Source organism: Pinus tabuliformis, chromosome 1_2 (genome assembly GCF_031772625.1).
Source record: "Pinus tabuliformis cultivar Carrire ecotype Pingquan chromosome 1_2, CPIR1, whole genome shotgun sequence".
Taxonomy (NCBI): Eukaryota; Viridiplantae; Streptophyta; class Pinopsida; order Pinales; family Pinaceae; genus Pinus; species Pinus tabuliformis.
This window is the reverse complement of record NC_142298.1, coordinates 1,305,532,300-1,305,548,278: the sequence shown is the minus strand read 5'-3', so window position 1 is coordinate 1,305,548,278 and position 15,979 is coordinate 1,305,532,300. Positions and strand designations below refer to the sequence as shown.

At 41.3% G+C, this 15,979-nt stretch overlaps 1 protein-coding gene across 2 annotated transcripts in view; it reads right to left on the bottom strand.

Annotated features, from left to right (window-relative positions):
• LOC149211007 (uncharacterized) overlaps nt 1-15,979 on the bottom strand; it is a 467,932-nt gene that overhangs the window by 48,792 nt on the left and 403,161 nt on the right. The window lies entirely within an intron of this gene.

Here is a 15,979-nt window from a genome sequence, read left to right as displayed (position 1 = left end):
CAGATTAGTTAAAGCTTGTCTCACCCTCACTAGCCGCCTAAAGGTGAGGTAATAACTAGCAAATCTTGTCTTTGCAATTTTAAGCAATTGCAACTTGGAGTAAGTGCCATAGAAGTAGTTTACCCTTGTATGCCCTGTGATGAATTTAATGAGCTGCTTCCCTTTCCTGTAAACCTCAGCAATCCACCCACAATCTTTGTGTTTCACAATATCATGCATCAAAAGGTTCAATGTGTGAACCAGGCACCCAGACCAAAAGATGTGTGGATGAGTACGCTCAATAATTTTTCCTGCTAACTTACAATTTGCTGCATTATCTGTGATCACTTGAACCACATTATTCGGACCAACATCTTTGATTGATTTCAATAGGAGATCTGCAATGTTTTGTGCAGTTGCACTGATGGAGGAGGAGTCATGAGATGCAATAAATACTGCACCACTAGAAGAAACACCAAGAACATTTATCAAATGTTGGTTTTTAATATTTGTCCACCCATCTGATACAATGGACACCCCAGAATCCACCCACTCATGTGTAAAACGTGTCAAAGCTCTTTGAACCTTAGCTTTTTCTCTTTCTAATAACACTGTTCTAGCTTTCTCATAGTTGGGGGCCTTGTATCCTTTTGGGGCTTCATTGATGGCCTTTACCATTTCATGCCAATAGGGAGAGCGAAGCACATTGAATGGTACACCGCAAGCACAAAGAAAACGGACTATCTTTCCATCCACATCATCCCTCCCAGCAACATTAAGGAAATCCCCTATTGTTTTTCTACCTCCAGAGGTTGCAAAAGTACCATGAGGAGATGGGCAACTACCAAATTTAGAGGTTGCACTTGATTCAGAATGAGTTTTTTGTTTCTTGTTTTTTCGTTGTGCAGCCATCTCTATTTGGATGTATTTTTGTCTTTGTTCACTTGAAATGTTTGGGCAAATGGTTACCCCCACAGAACCCTTTTTTTCATCACTCTCCAGCACCCCACAAAGATGCCTCCTCAGACGGGTATATGAACCCGTATATGGTTTTCCTCCATGACAACCATGAGGGCACAAAAATTTGTAAGATCCACCACCCTTTCCCCTTCAAGTTTGGTCACATAGTTCCACAAGGGATTTGATGTACCTTTCCCATCTTGTGCTTCAGTGTCCCCTTCAAGTTCATCCCCTTCCTCTTCAAACCCTTCCTCCTCATCATACATTGGGTCACTACTATTAGGACCAAGTTCATCCCCTTCCTCTTCCCCTCTATTCCTCACCCTTGCCATCATTAAAACCAAGAGTGGAATGATACATAGAAGCCAAAAGAACACCATCTTGGAATATGGATATAGGTGGTGGACAACCTGTAAATAAAGGAGCAAGTAGAAACAATGGGAAAGAGTAGGAGAGGGAGGAGAAAAATACAATTTTTTTTTCAAAAAAACAAGGGAGTTTGGGGTTTGAACTTACCTCTTTAGCTCTTGTAGATGAAGTCCTCCAAGCTCTTGCTCCAAGCTCCTCCTCCTTCTCCTAGCTCCTCCTTCTTCACTCCTCCAAGCTCTCCTCTCTTCTCCTCTCTTCTCCTCTCCTTTCCTCTCTTCTCTTCTCCTCTCCTCTCTTCTCTTCTCCAACTCTCATAAACTCAAAGTGAGAAAATGAGAAGAGAATGGGGGCTTTATTCTTTTCTAAACTCACCCTAAAGTGACCCTAACCGACCCCTAACCCACCCCCTCATGCTTAGTTAAGTTAAATTTTAAATGAAATTAAAAAAAAAATATGTTTATTTTGCTGCCCCGCGGGTTGCGTGCGCTTCCGGGCAGGTTGCGTGGCGCCACCTCTTGCCCGAATCGCCTTCCGAAGCGCGATTCCGGGGGCAACGCAACCTTATTGGCAGGAATCGTTTTTAAAACATGGAAGCGCGCCACCTCAAATTCGGAATCGCGATTCCTTTGGAGATTCCGGAACGCTTCCGCACGGGTCGCGGTTCCGGGTTAGGATCCGGGGGGGGGGGGGGCGACTCCTGCAACCCTGCTAGGGACAACAAGCATGCTAGGGACAACAAGCATGCAAGGTACAGCCAGCACATAAGTCAGTATGGCAACATGTTGCAGCAATGGAACATAATGCAGTACAGTGATGGGTACAGTCATGATTAATGAAGCATGATGAGATGCAGCATAGTGATGATGGGTGTAGCACGGTGAGGTGTAACATGATGACAAAATGCAGCACAACGATAGGTGAAGGAGTCACCTTGGAGAATCAGTTGAAGCAGCATGTATTCAACTGATCTCATGTATTCATCTTCTTAGAGATGATCTGTGCTTTTATCTAGATAAGTCAAAGTGTTGACTTCTATTCTAAATGTACTATCTCTCTATTTTTTTGTTGAACTATTGAAGAACATATAAGAAGAATTGATCAAGGGTTTCCCCACATTGGGGTTTGTCCCTAGCTAGCGCCACATCTTGTGTCCTCTTGTCTTGGCTTGTCTTCTGCGATTTATGTTTATGTTCTATCTGCAGTTTATTTTAATGCTGATGTGATTGCTAATCTGGAAAAGATATTGAGCTAACTGTGAAAATTGAAATAAATTGCTCTAAGCATAGAACATACCTAAAATTAACAAGCACACTATATATTCTTTAGCATAACCATGGACAAAAGTAACATTCTGGAGACTTCATATTTGTCTTCCAGATTGGAGGACGAATTTGCTTGCTTATCAGGATCAGCTTCATAGGGTGTCTGGTATATAGACAGTGGAGCATCAACTCACATGACAGGGGTTAGAGAATATGTCTCTAGCTACAAGGAAGAGTAGATGGACTACTAGATTACTATCGGAAACATGATGAAATGTACTCCAATAGGGAGAAGTACCATAGATTTTCAGAGGGAGTCAAGAGTAAGCACCAACGCTACAGATGTATTACATGTCTCACAATTGGGTATGAAGTTGATTTCAATATCCCAATTACAAGATAAGGGGTATGATATTCACTTTGTAGGGAAGAGAGTGTATGTCAAACACCCTAGCTGGGAAAAGGTAAGACAGATTGGAGTTCGAAGTAACAGATTGTACCAGTTACGGATTGATTGCCCAATGGCACTAATAGGCAGTGACAGTAGCAGTGGGAAGGAGATGAATGAGTTATGGCATAGGAGAATGGGCCATCTACACCATGGAGCACTCAGGATGCTCAGAGAAATAGTAATAGGGGTTCCAGAACTTGTCACGGAACACAATGATGTGTGTAGAGGATGCATACTTGGGAAGTATGCTAAGGCAACATTTCCAAGAAGTGACAGCAGAGTTGATGGCATGTTAGGACTCATACATTCATATATTGGCGGTTCGATGTCCGATAGATCTCTATTTTGTCACCTTCATTGATGACCATTCCAGGAAAAACCTGGATCTACTTCTTAAAGACCAAAGATGAGGTCTTTGATCGTTTCAGGGAATTTAAAGCTCTCGCAGAGAATGCGACAAGGAAGAAGATCAAGGCGCTTTGCTTAGATAATGGTGGAGAATATATTGATAAAGACTTCACATATATCTATGTCAAGGAAGGCATCAAGAGAGAATGGACAGCTCCATACAATCCACAACAAAATGGTGTAGCGAAGTGAAAAACAAAACAATTTTTGGAGTTGCAAAGGCCTTGTTATATGACCAAGATTTACCCATATTTCTATGGGCAAAGGCATGTAACACGACAATATATATCTAGAATAAGACTCTTCATAGAGCATTGAGGAAGAAAATGCCTAAAGGAGTCTTCACAAGGAAAAAGCTAGAAGATAGTCACTTCAGAATTTTTGGCAGCTTTGCTTTTTGCCACGTGCCAGATGAGAAACATACCAAACTGGATCAAACTACAAAGAGGGGGTTCTTTGTTGGGTACAGTGAAACCTCAAAAGCGTACAGGATCTACATTCCTAGCAATAGGAGGATTGTAGTAAGACAAGACGTGAAGTTCATGGAACACTGAGCTATCAAGAGATCTCGTGAGATGCATGCAAGTGATCAAAATCAGTCAGCATAAGCTCCTTTGGTCCAGCAGCAAGGGTAGCCAATGGGACAGGCAGGACGACAATCACACGTATCGAGTACTATGACCAGTACCAGTATTTCCTCAGGTGTAGGAAATTCAGGGAGTTCTCAACAGATTGAGCAGTAGAGGCAAGATGAGGAGGAGCTAGTTGAACCTCCCACGACTAGTGGTCGAGCCAGCAGAGAGGTTCGTTAGACATTGATAGATGCAGAGGAGTTTATTGGAACTCCTAAGACAAACAAAAGACAACATAAACAGGCTGACAGGCACTAACCATTGGTGGCGCAGGTTGCAGAACCTTCCAACTTTCAAGAGGTCACACACCATCAGGTATGGGTAGATTCCATGGTAAAAGAGTATATTTTTATCATGATGAATGATGTTTGGGAGGTAGTGCCAACGTCGGAAGACACATCAATTGTAGGTTCTATATGGATCTAAAAGATCAAATATGCTGCAGACGACAGTGTGGAAAAATACAAGGCTAGGATTGTGGCAAAGGGATGCACATAAAGAAGGGATAGATTATGAGGAGACCTTTGCCCTACTTGCCAGATAAACTTCTATCCGGTCAGTTATATCCCTAGCAACTCAGATGGGATGGCAGATTCACTAGATGGGCGTCAAGACAACCTTCTTGAACGAGGTGAGAGAGGAGGAAGTGTACATCAGTGTTGATAATATCGGTATCGGGAAAATATCGGCGAGGGTCTAGAAAATATCTTATCGGCAATATCAGCGAAAATATCGGCAAGCATAAAAAATGCATAATATATTCATTTTTTTCAGATTTTTAAACATATAAAGCAATAACAACATGAAATAAACACATTGGCACATAAATATGAAGAAAACACTGATATATATGATATCAAATAGAAATGATATATCAAAGGCGATACCAAATCCTGTTGATCCCTGATAATTGTCCATTCAAGGACTCAAATGTGGAGAACCAATACAAAATAACATCACATTTATAAAAGTATCTCATCATCATGAGTTACATGTAGCATAACAAATAAAACTAGCAGCTATCTATCTACTGCCCTCTCCCCCTTTTACGAGAAAACATGATGGGCTGTTTGCCAGGCCTGCCCCTAGTAGTAGAAGGCCCTGACCCTGCCTCTGCACCCAATGTCAAATAATGAGTGCTAGGTATGGAGCTATGCTCTCCTATATCTATAGCAGATGGTGTTGATGTTGATGCTCCTGCAGTGTCCTCCTCCTCCTCCTCCTGCTCCTCCTCTAAGTGATGCTGCTCCTCTGACTCCGAGTCCTCCTCTTGTTGCCCCTGCTCTAATGGATCATCTGCCACTGGCTCTAACCATGAAGGTGACTCCTCCAATATGGGCTCCTCAGACTCCACCCTCCACGGAGACAATACATCAATATTGTCTAAGGAAATGGCATCTGGATCCATTGGTGATTCTATTTGCCTCACTCGAAGTCGGATGTTGTAATGCACATACACCAAATCGTTGAGGTGTGCGAACTCCAACCTGTAAGAATGTCAAAAAAAATAATGAGTCTTGACTCTTGACTCTTGGCACTTGAAGGTCATAAATTAAAAATTACAATAAGTGTAATTGCTCAACTGAAGGTTTGAGTTCAAAGTTATACCTGTTGCGCTTTTTGGCGTGTATTTTCTCAAATACACTCCAATTGCGCTCACACCCTGAAGAGCTACACGTTTGACTCAAGATTCGTATAGCCAATTTTTGCAAATTTGGTGCCCTTGCACCATAGCTTCGCCACCAAATATCTACAACAAAATAATGAAATAAAAAATTCAAAAACTTAAAAGTTAAAACATAATTAAATTTAAAATTCTAATTTCTAATGAGTGATGACTTGTCACTTACGTGGCATGAAGAGGGTCATTTCCCTAATAGCATCATCAAAGCCAAATAGGCCAACACAATCCCGATAAGACTGTATCTCGCGATTGATTTTGCTACGAAGCTCAAGATCAGGTACCATCCTCTGAATACAGGAATGGAGCCCTTCCATCACCTCGCCATCAAAATCAAAGTTGCATTTGTATGAAAATGCGGGGTTGAGGAAGAGTGCTGCTGCATGAATGGGTCGATGAAGCATCCCTGTCCACCGACTATCGATCACATCCCATAACATCATCTGCCTATCAAGGCCAGCAGAACCCTTGTCTGCATAATAGGAACGAATGGCCTCCTTGGCCCTATCCATGCCCTCATACAAATAAGGCATTGCAGGCTTCTCTCCATCCACCAATCTAAGAACCTTTACTATAGGTTCGCTAACTGCACATGCTTCTTCTACTCCATGCCAAAATGTCTCAGAGTACACCATTTTTGCAATGGCTTTCCCATCAGGTCTCCTGTTGTATCTACAATTACGCCAATCATCAGACACAAACATTTGCTTCAACTCGAACTAACATCGAAGCAAAGACTGAAGAGTAATAAAGGTTGTGGCAAAACGTGTGATGGCAAGACACCGCAACTCCTTGTTTCTAGTGAACCTCCTCATAAGGCTAAGAACAAAAGCATGGTTATAAATAAACTTGGGGATGCTCCTAGCCATATCAACTGCCTCCTTGATGAAGGAGAGTTTCCCCATATCCTCAAGCAACAAATCGAGACAATGCGCTGCACATGGAGTCCAGAACAATGTGGGATGCCTCTCCATAAGCATTCTGCCGACAGACACATAATTAGCTGCATTGTTTGTTATGACTTGCACCACATTCTGCACACCAATCTCCCGAATGAACCCATCTAACAACTCACATATCGTTGCTACATCTTTGATATGTTCTGATGCATCCAACGATTTAATAAACATGGTACCTTTAGGACAATGTACCAAGAAATTTAGAAGGGTCCTACCCTTCCTATCTGTCCAACCATCAGAAATCACTGTGCATCCAGTGACTTCCCATGTCTTTCTCAACTCCGCCAATCTAGAGTTGATGTCCTGTTTTTCTGCTTGAAGAATTGGCCCCCGCAACTCCTCATATGTGGCACTTTTGTACCCTGGGCCCACAACAGCAATAGCATCACACATTGGCTGCCAAAATGGATTGGTTTTTGTGATGCTGAGAGGTAAGTCGCTCCAAAAAATACACCTCCCCATGACTCTATCTGCTTCTTGCTTCTCCTTCTTTTTAACAAGCGATTTTATGCCAGGTTGTGCTCCAGCTCCTGTTCGTGGAACAAAAAATGATGACCTCGCACTCACACTAGCAGTAGCATGTGATGGTGTGCCAGTTGTGGAGCCCCTCCCACTAGGGCCACTAGGCCCACTACCCTCAACACCAAAATCAGGAGAAGATATCCCGAAAGATCTACCTGCACGTTCAGCTTTGTTTCTTTCCGCCTCTTCCTTCTTTTTGTCCTTTTCTTCAATTGCCTCAAGAGATTTTTGTATAAGCTCCGGACTAGAAACTGTACAAACCCCAACATCATGTCCACTGAGTCTAGCAAGATGGTATTTCAATCGTGTAATCCCACCTGTCATCTTGGTCCCACACAATTTGCATGTAAGATATGCACGATTTGTCCCACCATCAGAGCTCCCATACTCCCAAAATGGGTCCAAGGCTTTTGGCATATTTGTATTTTGTAGTGGGCTAACTCAAAAGGAAACCTAGAGCACCAAAAAAAAATTGGAATTAGTAACTTAATAAGTAATACAAAATTACAAAATAACCACATCATTTTACAAAACAGTTTTAACTTTTTTTGCTACATTATTTGCAAATTTGCAATTTTGCAATGGGCATGAAAAAAAGAGCAGATTTAAAAATTAAGAGGGCAGTGAGCTTGTATCATGCAATAATTGCCACTTTAACCAAAGATGCCAAGCAATGAAAGAGCCTAACAATGCAAAATTGCAAATGATATGCCAAGGAAATGAGGTGACTGTATATCACTTATTATATCACTGTTAATTAATAATTATACCACTGCTGTAGGTGCATTATTAGACCTCGGTATTCAACCTCCTAGCAGTGACCTCTTTTGTATTTGTATTACCTTGACAGTGATATGAACCTGATGATGACTTGACAATGATACAGGCCTGATATAGATGTGACACATCACAGTGAGCTTGACTCTCCTGACAACAATGATCCTCTAAGTAACTCGATGATGATGTATGGCCATAATAGTGGCATGGAGAGTTTCTTAAGTTAATAGTTCCAATCTGATGTGAAATGGATTTTCAATTTGTTTTAGTGAGATCAGCCATTTACTTCAATTATTATTCAAAATGCACTTCAGCAAAGAAGGTAAAAAAATTGTCATGTGAAGGAATTGTCTAACTGTTCTATTTTTTGGACCTATTTTGGTCATATAATCACTGGTTTTGGTCATGATTTCACTGATTTTGGTCATATATGGATCAAAAAATTAGAACAGGTAAACTAGTTCGTTACTTAATTATCCATTGTCCAGTATTTTCATTCCATTCTAATCTACTGTGAAGCTGTTTCTTTTTCTCTAGGAATAGGATAGCCTTCCCTTCCATCACCAATTGAAGAATCTTAACAGTGGTAATAATTTGACACTAACAGTGATCTATGATGGCAGCAATGAAAACATAGTGACAAACCTTGATGACTTGTGCAATCTTTTGAAACAGATGTAGCAATTAATGTTTGGAATATATGTTTGTTCTGAGAATCACTATGTTTTGCAAAGAGTTTCAATGCATCTCTCTCCTACACACTATGATGATAAATTTAAAACCCTTGCATTTTGAAATGGAAAACAAAAACCAAGCAAAATGATTGTAGGGAAGAATGAGATTGTCTCACTGTTCTTGGCACTTGCAGCTTAGAGAAATCTTCGTTGTTGGTGGCAAATTGGCAATAATGGCTATGGAACGTTCAAACCCTCCTTGGCAGCAACCACATTCCTTCTCCAGCGCTCAGAAAAACAAAATGACATGAAAAAAACCAAAAATCGAATTTTATAGGCCGCGCGGAAAGATTTCACTGTCACCGGGCGATATTTTCCGTCGTCGCGCGATATTTTCCAAAATATCGGCGATATATCGGAAATCGCGCGATATTTTCAAAACCTTAAAATATCGCGATATTTGGTCGGCGATATTTCGGCTCGCCGAAAATATCGCGATATTTCCGAATATCGCCGATATCTCGGCGATATTATCAACACTGGTGTACATAGAAGAACCATAGGGCGTTGAGACTCATGAGAGGCGCACTCATGTGTGCAAAGTCACAGACTAAAGAAAGCTCTATACAAACTCAAGCAGGCTCCCAAGGCATGGTATGGTAGGATTGACATCTACTTGTAGTAGATGCGATTTGTCAAGAGTGACACAGATCCCAAACTTTACTATTTGATGGTAGAGGGTGAGCCACTCATCCTAGTTTTGTATGTGGATGATCTCTTTTTGACAGGATCATCAGAGCTCATAGAGGATTGCAAGAGGAACCTGGCAACAGAGTTCGACATTAAGGATTTGGGGTTGATGCACTATTTCCTAGGATTGGAAGTGTGGCAAAAGGATGGGGAGATCTTCCTTGGGCTAGGAAGATACACTACAGATATTCAGATATTTTGAAGAGGTTCAGAATGCAAGATTACAAACCCATGTCTATGCCCACGATCACCAACAAGAAGAAGATAGATGCATCAGATGACAAGGATGTCGACCCCACTTGTATAGACAACTTATTGGATCTCTCATGTATCTCGTCAATACTAGACCAGATATTTGCTCCGTAGTCAATACCCTTAATTAGTTCATGGTAGAGCCGAAGAGGGTAAATTTGGGTAGCAACAAGGCACATTCTAAGGTATGTGTGTGGCACAGTCAAGTATGGGTTGAGATATACCCGAGGAGATGATGTCAAATTATGTGGATTTAGAGATGTTGATTGGGTAGGTGGTTGAGTGGACAGGGAAACTACCTCTGGGTACTGCTTTAGTGTTGGATCAAGGATGGTTTCTTAGTGTAGTAGGAAGCAGAAGTCAATGGCACTGAGCTCTGTAGAAGTAGAGTATATGGTAGCAAGCACATCTACGTGCGAAGATATATGGCTTCGGAAGCTACAAGTGAGCTTGTTTAGGTAGAGGATGGAAGCAACTAGTGTCTACTGTGATAATCATAGTTGCATAAAGCTCTCTCAAAATCCAATGTTTCATGACTGGTTGAAACAAAGATATTCGATGTCATTTCCTTGGAGATTGTGTACAACATGGAGTATTCCAGCTACAACATGTTCCCACAGAAGTGCAGGTTGAAGATATACTCACGAAAGCTCTAAGAAGAGCTAAGTTCATTTATTTCAAAGAACAAATGGGTGTGGTGGTGAACACATTTCAGTGGTATAGGCAGATTACCTTGGATGATTCTCAGTTGCAGCAACAACAAATGAGAAGGAGTTGTAATGCAGATGTAGTGTTGGCAACAGTACAGTAGGGTCAACAACATAGATGTCACTTAAATCAGAGATGCGCAGTGGTCGGTGGGCAGCAGCAACCAGACATCAACAGCATGACAGGAGATGATGCAGAGACAGGGTGTTGTGGCAGGATGTGTAGCACTAGAAAACATTCCTCCCTAAGAGGGAGTGTTAGTTTTTATAACATTCATTGTGTTCTAGCCACGAAATATGATGGAGAGGCTAGAATACATGAGATCTCCAAAACCCAGAAATCGTTTCTGAAAATTCCACCTAGAAGTGTCTCAATTATATTATTAACCGATTTTTAAATATTTCCTAGGTCTAAACTTAAGGAATATGGTTAATCAATCAGTATTAATTGAGATGAGGTGAGAATCATCTAGAAACTCACACGGATCGATCTAGAGATGATCCGAGCCATTGATTAAGTTTTAATCTTGGTCGTTAATACTCCAACCATATACACGAGTGCATATACTCATTTGCCCAGGCAGTACGATTTTCTCAATAGCAATAACTCACCAGAGAAGAAAGATCTAGAGGGTAAGTAGAAGGTGGAATAAGAGGGTAGAAGCATTCCGGGAGGAAGGTTTACAATCCCCAAAACAGGCAAAGGAAGAAGGCTGAAATTCTCACGGGTCAAGATAAGCTCTGTGCAGAGGGAGATGCAGGAAGCTCAACGCAAAGGCTAGGGAGGTAATTTTGGAGGCAGAAATTAGTGTGGGGTGAGAGAAAATTCTCACAATAATTTTTCCAGTATTTTTCTCAAATTAGATTGCTAGTTCGGCATCTAAATTAGTGTACTCAAAATTGTTGTCGAAGAACAATAATAAAACGCTCATCTGCTGCATCGATTTTCCCGCATTGGGATTTTCCAGGGACAATTGTCATCCACGCAGAGAGAGAAGAATGAGTGAGATGAGATGGTGAAATGATGCCTCCACCTATCTTCTATTTATATGAGATGTTGAACATGTGTGTCACATATTTAGATGTTGGCCGACCTTGACAATTTGTCAAGTAATTACAAATAAATTCATATCTCCATAAATACTTTTCGGAATGGGATCATCGTTAGAACAATCCTACACCTCTCGACGAGAGGAATCTAGGAAAAATATCAACTGCCATAAATAAGATGACCCACATGGAGTTTGGCTCTAGTTGCCAATTTTAACAGTAATTAACAAGTAGGAGAAATAAACCAGAAGAATACAAATAGAATTTCTAATGGATAAACTTAGAAATTTCAACAAGTTGTAGGTTCGAGATGGATTTACAAGGTCAAGTATCTTGCTGATGGCAGTGTGGAAAATTACAAAGGCAGGTTCATGGCTAAGGGGTATGCTCAGAAGGAAGGGATAGACTACCAAGACACCTTTGCCCCAGTAACCAGGTATACTTCTATTAGATCTGTGATATCCCTTGCAGCACAGATGGGGTGGGAAATTCAAAGAGGAGAGGGAGTGATGCAGAGGCTCCCAAAGGTTGCGCAATGCCTCAAAGGGCTAATGCAAAGGGTCCTGGGGATGACACAGAAGCCAGAAGGGCGAGCGTTGAGCTTCAATTGTGTCGGAGAGGGTTTCGTGGAACAGGTTTTCTGAATACCTGTTTCCGGATATAGAGGTATTGTTGGCGTGTATTTTTCTTTGTCGGGTGAGCCAGATTAGGCACGCAGATGTACTAAGATAGACTGCATAATAATATAATCCTTTGAATAGCTGCACCGGTTTTCCTGCATTGGCTTTTTCCAGGGACATTGGTCCAAAAATAACTGTGTCACTTGTGTGCTTGTTTTCTTTCAATTAATGATTTGTAGATGTTGATACTATACTTGTGTTTATTTTTAGTATTTACATGGTAAATAACTTGCTAAGTAATTAGCCAAGTAGAAAGAAATAAACCAGATAGTATAGGAAGAATTTCCAACGGTTTAAACTTAGAAATTCCAACATAAATAACTTGTTTGTAATTAACAAGTAGGAGAAATAAACCAGAAGAATAGAGATAAAATTTCTAATGGATAGACTTAGAAATTTCAACAACTTGTAGGTTCGAGGTGGATTTACAAGCTCAAGTATGTTTCAGATGGCAGTGTGGAAAAATACGAAGGCAAGTTCGTGGCTAAGGGGTATGCTCAGAAGGAATGGATAGACTACGAAGAAACCTTCGCCCTAGTAGCCAGGTATACTTCTATTAGATCCGTGATATCAAAAGCAGCACAGATGGGGTGGGAGATTCAGAGGGTAAAGGGAGTGACGCAGAGGCTCCTAGAGGTTGTGTAGTGCCTCAGGGGGCTGATGCAGAGGGTCCTGGGGCTGATGTAGTTCAGCAGGAGGCTGACGCAAAGGCCAGAAGGGCCAGCGTTGAGCTTCAGTTGTGCCGGAGAGGGTTTTGTGAGACAGTTTATCTGAATACCTATTCCGGATATAGAAGTATTGTTTCCATGTATTTTTCTGTCGCGTGAGCCAAATTAGGCACCCAGATGTACTCAGATAGACTGCATAATACTATTACCCTCTAAATAGATGCACCAGTTTTCCTGCATTGGGTTTTTCTGGGGACATTGGTCAAAAAATAACGACGTCACTTGTGTGCTTGTTTTCTTTCAGTTGATGGTTTGTAGATGTTGATACTGTACTTGTGTTTATTTTCAATATTTACATGGTAAATAACTTGTTAAGTAATTAAACAAGTAAGAAGAAATAAACCAGATAGCATTGGAAGAATTTCTAATGGGTTAAACTTAGAAATTCCAACATAAATAACTTTTTTGTAATTATCAAGTAGAAGAAATAAACCAAAAGAATACAAATAAAATTTCTAATGGATAGACTTAGAAATTTCAACAAGTTGTAGGTTCAACAAGGATTTACAAGGTCAAGTATGCTGCAGATGGCAGTGTGGAAAAATACAAAGACAAGTTCGTGGCTAAGGGGTATGCTCAGAAGGAAGGGATAGACTACTAAGAAACCTTCGCCCCAGTAGCCAGGTATACTTCTATTAGATCTGTGATATCCCTTGCAGCACAGATGGGGTGGGAGATTCACCAAATGGATGTCAAGACTGCGTTCTTGAATGGGTGATAGACGAAGAAGTATACGTTGAACAACCAGAGGGTTTTGAGACACATCAGAAGAAAACTTATGTATGTAGGCTGAAGAAAGCCTTGTATGGGCTTAAACAAGCACCTAGAGCATGGTACGGTCGAATTGATGGTTACTTGCAGAATATGGGATTCGTCAAAAGTGACGCAGATCCCAACCTCTACTATCTGACTATAGAGAATGAGCCTCTAATTCTGGTGTTATATGTCTGTGACCCTTTTCTGACAGGTTCATCTAGGCTCATCAAAGGTTCCACGAAAAACCTAGCTACAGAATTTGACATGAAGGATTTGGGACAGATGCATTATTTTCTGGGGTTGGAAGCTTGGTGGCAGAAGGGTGAAATTTTCCTTCGACCAGGGAGATACTCTACAAAAATTTTAAAGAGGTTCAGAATGCAGGATTGTAGACCCATGGCTATTCCAATGATTACCAACTGGAAGAAGATTGATGTGTCTGAAGATAAAGAAGTAGATCCCACCTTGTACAGGCAGATCATAGGGTCCTTGAGGTATCTGGTCAACACCAGGCCAGATTTTTGTTACATTGTCAACACCCACAGTCAGTTCAGGGTGGAACCAAGGAGGGCACATTGGGCAACAGCCAAGCATGTTCTCAGATATATACGAGGAACAATCGAGCATGGATTACTATACACCCGAGCCAATGATATCAAACTGATTGGGTTCACTAACGTAGATTGGGCTGGAAGTTCAGTAGATCGAAAAAGTACCACTAGGTACTGTTTCAACATTGGATCAGAAATGACCTCCTGATGCAGTACGAAACAGAAGTTTGTAGCTCTGAGCTCAGCTGAAGCTGAATATATGGCACTAACACATCATCGTGTGAAGCCATATAGCTTAGAAAGTTGCTTGTGAATCTATTCAGGAGAAGGATGGAAGCGACCAACATTTTGTGTGATAATCAGAGTTGCATCAAGCTCTCTGAGAATCATGTTTTTCATGATCGGTTGAAGTGTTGATTTTGAGTAGCATCGGATGTGCTCTAGCCATGAAATTTGGTGGAGAGGTTGGGGCACATGAGATATCCAATACCCAGAAATGGTTTGGGCAGATTCTAAACAGATCAGGAGATATTAAAATAATTAATATTTTTAATGGAGTCCCTAAGTCTAAACTTAGGGAAAATAAAATATTAATGTGTATTAATATGAATCTGTGTTAGAATGGTCCAAAACACATGGATCAAGCCAAATCTAATCTTAGTCGTTGATTAGGGACTTAATCTTGGTCGTTGAGATGTCAACAGGAAAAGTATAAGAGGAGACTTGAGGGTCACTTGGAGAGCACACCAGATGATCGGTCATTCTATTCTCTAGAGCGGGGTTTGCTAAGAGAGATAGAATCTGTAATCGGAGAGCAGCTGAGGGGCATTGAGTACAGAGAGACAAAGAGACAGAGATAGTGTCAGGAGAGCAGTAGAGCAGCTTGACAGAGTGATGCAGGAGCAGCCAGTGCTCACGCAGGGCCACGCAGAGGTAGCTAAGTGTTGCGTAGAGCACCAGAGAGGCCAGCGTAGTTGACGCAGAGGATGAGAGAGCTAATGCAGGGCCCCTTGGGGCTGACACAGGGTCAGCGCTAGGCAAGGAAAGGCTGACGCAGTCCAGATAGGCAGACGTTGGGGTTTCTGGTGCAAATTTGTGTTGAGTAGCTGCCGAAAGGATTATCCGGGGTTTCAGTGAGGAGATTTGTCAGAAACTGAGAGGTATTATTGCCAAGGAAATTCTCTGTTGGGTAGGCCAGTTTCGACACCCAGATTGTACTCTGATATTGCTTAATAAGAAAACCCTCAAATAGCTGCACCAATTTTCCCACATTGGGTTTTTCTGGGGACATTAGTCCAAAAATAATGGTGTCATATGGTGTGTTTGTTTCTGTTTCTTTTAGTGGCTGATCTGTATTATGTTGAGCATGCATAGTGTTTATTTTCAATATTTACATTGTAAAAAACTTGTTAAGGAAAATAACAAGTAGGTAGGAATAAATTAGATAAAGTGCATGGAGGGTTTCTAACTAAGTAAACTTAGAAACTTCAACACGAAGCACATTGACATCAACTGTCACTTTATCAAAACACTGTGTCAAGCAAGGTGTTGTATAGTTACTATACACTCCGACAAGAGAACAGGTGCAGACATTCTCACCAAGGCTCTAGGAAGAACAAAGTTTGTTTATTTCAGGGAGAAGATGGGGATGATTGAGAATCTGTTTTAGTAGCAAAAACTGATAGTGCAGTACTTAAGAGGGAGTTGCAGTACAGATGCAGTAGTGACAGTGGCAATGTCATGGGCAGCAGTACAGGTTGCAGCAGCGTAGTGAATGAAGCGCAGCAGACCGAGCATCAGCAACGCAGAGGATCGATGTCGTGGATCAATG